Source organism: Colobus angolensis, unplaced genomic scaffold (genome assembly GCF_000951035.1).
Source record: "Colobus angolensis palliatus isolate OR3802 unplaced genomic scaffold, Cang.pa_1.0 Scaffold53, whole genome shotgun sequence".
Classification (NCBI taxonomy): Eukaryota; Metazoa; Chordata; class Mammalia; order Primates; family Cercopithecidae; genus Colobus; species Colobus angolensis.
This window is the reverse complement of record NW_012118821.1, coordinates 4,678,327-4,684,300: the sequence shown is the minus strand read 5'-3', so window position 1 is coordinate 4,684,300 and position 5,974 is coordinate 4,678,327.

Genomic DNA, 5,974 nt, shown 5'->3' with positions numbered 1-5,974 from the left:
CCACCTCGCCCGGCTAGTTTTTTGTATTTTTCAGTAGAGACAGGATTTCACCATGTTAGCCAGGATGGTCTCGATCTCCTGACCTCGTGATCCGTCCGCCTCGGCCTCCCAAAGTGCTGGGATTACAGGCTTGAGCCACGGCGCCCGGCCTAAAAAGAATTCTTTATATATCTGAAACTGACCTTTTGCAAATAGCATCTCTCTCAGTCTATAGCTTAGTCTTTTATCTTTTTTTATGGTGTCTTTTCCAATAGTGATTTCCATTACGGTCTGCGAGCTCTTTAGCTTTTTATTTTTGCAGTATACATACAACTGTATTACATGAATACATGGACATGCATCAGTGTACTTCTTGGGTTAGTTTTTTAAAAAAACAGAATAGTTCAAGTGTAATTATATCATTGAGTTAAGAGAAACCAGGAATTCTGAATTTTCCACTTACAGCATTAAAACATTTATCTATACCTATTTCCTACTTAAACCAAATACCTTAGTGCTCCCAGTGCTAACAGTTTCCATTTCTGTATAATAAATGTTATTACATTTCATGAAACCTAAGCTATCCTCAATGCTCATGTGAGACCAGTGTTATCTCTACTTTAAAAGGAAACAGCAAGTATGGCAGATGTGGGACCTCAACCTCTGCGATCTCCATCTTACACTTTTTTCCTTTTAGTTCCAAAGTTGAACCTGATCTTATCATCTTTAAATTTTTACTAAGGGTGCTTACACTTTAATGTGTGGTTAAAAAATATAAAAATGTTATTCACAAATTTACATTCTGTCTCCACAATAGATTGTATATTTTCTCCAGCTTTACATGTTTTAAATTTCCTCCCTCTTACTAGAACACGAGAAAGGAGTTTCTGGGGTATTTAAAATGCATATCGAACCATACACTTACATGTAACTGAGCAATTTTCTGAAAAGATCTACACCGTTCGATATGATAGCCACTAGCCACATGCCCATCAACTGTCACACGTGCCCAACAAAAGTTTGTTAACATCAGAATTAAGCATTCTACACTAAGCCAAAAATTAACCTATAATAATTTTGGAGTAAAAAAACCTTAAATTTTAAGATAGTGCAAAGTGATTACAATCTTCAACGAATCAATAAAAACAGCCCCCAAAAATCAATTGTTACATCCACATCTCTACTGATGGAATACAAAATATGTTTTAATTTTTAAAAATAATATAAATGGATTTTCGATAACATACTCTTAACCAGTTCCTCCCAAGGTGAACAGCCAGTCTTTGTGAGACCCTGCATTGATGGAAAGGGGCGTGGGGAGGCGTGAAGTATACAACCTGATGCGAAAGATCAAAGTGTATATCAAAGTTCAAAATGTGTATCAAACTATACACTTATTGCTGAGCAGTTTTCTGAATAGATCTGCATTGTTCAATATAACAGTCACTGGCCCCATGTGGCTATGAGCACTTATATGTGGCTATTCCAAATTGAGGTGTGTTTTAAATGCCAAACACTCACCAGACTAGGAAGACACAGCACAGATAGACAGAACAACCTTCAATTTTAAGGACCCTGTGCTGGGATCTTATCTGTGGAAGTTTAGCTGTGTTGTAATCATCTGACAGCTAGTTAGAAACAGATTCTTGGATTCTAGCTCCGTAACTTTTTATTCCCCAGTTTGAAATGGGACCTTGAATTTTTTTTTTTTTCTTTTTTTTAAATTTCCCAGGCAAAACTTATGTGCAGCTATGTTTGGAAAGTAAGTGTCCTTATCAACCAACCTCGCAGCCACAAACCAACTTTAAAGTTAAGTAGAGATGACAGGGCCCAAAGGCAAAGGAAAGAACCATTTTTTTACATCTTTATGAGATAAAACAAAGACAAATAAGACACCGTTATACACCTACCAGACTGCCAAAAGTTTAGTCTCACAATACCAAATACAATGTAGAGCAATGGGATTTCTCATACATGGTCAACAAGTGCTTTAGAAAAAAAAATTCAGTATTTTCTTACAGGATTGAAAATAGTCCTATCCGTGACAGAGCACTCAATGCCCATGTGTCTAACATGGGGACTAGGAGAGGCATGTACAAGAATGTTCAATACAATGTTGCTCATAATAGCCAAATGCTAAGGAAAAATAAAACCTTTAACAGCAAAATGGCTACGTATATTCTGATTTATCTGTACAATAGGAAATTACACAAAACAATGAAGATGAAGAAACTAAGTTCTAGAAGAAACCATACATCTCAAGTCAATTCAGAGGAATATATACAACATACAAATGTATTTCACAAAAAGTTCCAAACAGCAAGCAATAAACCATATTGTCTGGGAATGCCTACATAATTGATAAAACTATAAAGAAGAACATGAAAATGACTATCGCTGAAGTCACTAAAGTGTTCACCTATGAAGGGAGAGAACGGGTTATAACAGTGACAGACAACAAGGGGCTTTTGTGGGCTGAATATTTCTACTTTTTGCCCAGGGTGGTTACACAGATACTGACTTTTAGTTTTTTGTTAAACCTTATTATTAATAGTAACACTATGTACTGTAATAAACAGACACAAAAAATAGGTAATGGCTCTAATGAAACAGAGGTTCACATAACTGTCCAAAGCAAATACCCTGCTCAAAGAGCTTTACTCGAATAAATGGAAACGCAAAATTGGATGGGAAGACTCAGAATCATAAAGATGTTACTTTCTCTCTATGTTAATCATTAAGTCCATACAATAAAAATATCAATAGGATTTTAAAAAAAGAAAACTTGATTTTAAAACTAATATAGAAATATAATCATGTGAGATAGCCAGAAAATTTATGACTTTCCCTTCAGAGACTAGAACACATTTTTTAAAACCTAGAATGATGAACAGATGAACAGACAGATCAGTGAAACATAACTAGAATTCCAGTGATAGATCCAAACGCATACTGGGTATTCAGAATATGATAAAGGTAATATCTGAAATATTTTGAGTATAACACAAACTATGGAAGCAATAAAAAATTAGATACAATTTCATCACATAAATATAAAAAATTCCTTCATGGCAAAACACCATAAGCAAAGTCAAAGAACAACAAACTTAAAAGCCGTAACATAAGTCATATCACCAAGAGCTGATTTCTTTAATCTATCTAAAGCTCCTACATATCAATAATAAAAACAGTAACCACCTAATAGAAAAGTAGGCAGAGCATAGGCACAGTCAGGTCTCAGAAAAAGATTCACCAATGATTCATTCATAAGAAAAGATGCCCAAACCCTATAATAAGAGAAATGGAAATTAAAATAAGAGTAAAATAACATTTTCACCTATCAGATGGACTTCAGCAGTACTCTGCAGTGCCAAGTGTATAAGGAAACAGGCACACTGAACACTGTTGGTGGAAGTATTTAATATATACTGATATAATGTTAATAGGGAACAATTTGGAAATAGGGAAGATGATGTATTTACATTTATAAACATGTACTGCAGCATGGTGATAATAGAAAAACTGGAAAAGACAGAGACTACTAAAGCATGTACATGAAGTGAATGGAATGAATGTTCTCTAGCCATTACAAAGAATGAGGTAGCCCTGTACCAAGTACTAAGCACTAAGATGTAACGATCTTTTAGATAACCCACAGCCGTAATCTTCTTCCCTGCTAAGAGAAACCAGATTTTGTTCAGTAACCAGACCAGGCAGCCATGTGATTTAAGAAAAGCTAGACTCTTCCCTAGTCTCATGGGATGAATAGTCACTGGTCTCAACCAATCACCACCAACAACTAATTCTGGGACTGTAACTCTGCTGCAATTCTGTTCAATGAGAAATATGGCTAGGGATTATTGGGAAAGTCTTCCTCACTCTTAAAAAGGGATACAACAAAGATACTTGCTTTTCACCTGTGGACTTTGCCATGTACATGAGACACACGGAAGGGGAAAGGCACCTGGGAATCCAGAGGATGGCGTAAAAGGGAGACTTATTTTTCATTATGTACCCATCTCCCTTGATATTTTGCAACATGGGCATTTATTATCTACTCCCAAATAGATGATTTTTAAAAATAATACATGCTTGTTTTCAAATTTCCCAACAAGAAACTGAGCACCAAAATTTAAGATAGTAATTACCTCATCGCCCTATACTGAATCTGCTAGTTTCATCCCAGTACATTTTATGCAATGGCAACTACACCCTAAAGGATGCAAGCATTTTCAAACATTTCTAGGTCACTGCCATAGAAAAAACAATTTTTCCAAGCATAACGTAAGCAGACAGTTGGTTCAACTACTTAGAGCCAACTTTGGTAAGGTAACGGGGAATATCTAATCCAAAAAGTATAGCCTCCTCACAAATAACGAAGACGAATTCAAAGCTACCAACTGGGGAAAGCGTTTTTTATAAACCAACACAAAAATCTACAGATTACCTAAAAAGAACAACACTGCACAAAATTCAAACTGAAAACATCCCAAAACTGAATTATTTACTATACTTATACCTGACCAATGTCACCATCTTACCAAATCTGCCTCGTTTCCTCATGGGGTCACTTCTGCCCACCTCTTCAACCTAGAAAGTAGAACCTTTATTCATATTTTTGGGGATCCCAAAATACTTTTAATTTCTGTACGTGCTTATATTAAACTGTAACTTACTGGCTTGTGAGTCTGACTTTCCTTTTTGATTGTGAGCTTCTGATGGCTTGGGAACAAATTGTATTCATCTATGCATTCCTACCAATCCCTGAGTGGAAGGCCTGGCTCCATCTGTGCCTTTCACTCACTGAAAGGAAAATGGGGGTGAGGGAGTGGGGGCCAGAATCATGCCTCGAGAGTTTGCTTAAAACCAAGGAGAGCAGACTAATAAAACAGCTCATATTTATCTTCCATCGTTCCTAAAGGGCCTAAAACTCTTAACATTAATTGCTACAACTAGAAACTTTATAACCACAAATGTAAAATAAATACAAGAAGCATAAGGATACATTCTAATAACATTCTGTAAACACTTCTTGTATAGGTACAATGGATGGACAGACAACACAGCCATGGTTTTCCCTGTACTCACAAAACTTACAGGCCAGTAAAAGAAGACAATTAAATGAATAATACAAAAAAAAAAAAATGATGGCCACTAAGTCTTATGTTAGGCAGAGAAACAGCATCATGAGAACACAAAGTAGAGAGATTTATTTGGCATGCCTCTCTTAACACTATTTCTTATCTCCTGAATTATATGGTCACTGCCCATTCTAATCCCACCTACACCAAACACACTGGGTTCAGCCAGCAAGAAGCCCTGTTCTGCCAGGACAAGCCTGTACATCAGACACAACATCCTCTCCTCTTCCTCCCCAGACAATAGCACAGAGAACTGCCAATCTACAGCCCAGACATCCATAAACTCCACGCTAAAGCTGATGTTGTTAAAAACAGCCAGACTCCCAAAGGTTGATTAACTCACAAATCCCTAAATATATTCTCAGATCATCCATACAAACCAAAAAGCCGTGAGTTTTTCCAAATGCACCGAAACAGAAGCAGAAAGCGAGTGATTTAATCAAAGCACCACAGAGATTAAAGGTAGGCACCTACCTACCAGGCTAATGAGTGCTTGTCTCATTTTGATCTCTGTCTTAACCAACTATAAAAAATTCCAATGAACTGAGAAGGAATTTATTTACACTTCCTATGAAATTAAAAGGTACTAGATTAACTGCATCCACAAGTGGAATGAAGCCTAAGGAAGGGTTAAACTATGAAGCTTCAGTAGGCGACCTACTGAAATAAATACAAGCCAGATAAAAAATAAGTAAGGCTCAACAACATACACACATCCCAAACATCACGCAGAACACAGATGCACAGAAAGGATGGGCCTGCTTCCTCTCCAAACACTGTCAAGCTTGCTCTGACAAACGAAAAGCCAAGCAGCCCATCCCTGAACAGGAAGAAGGGGGATGAATACAAGAACA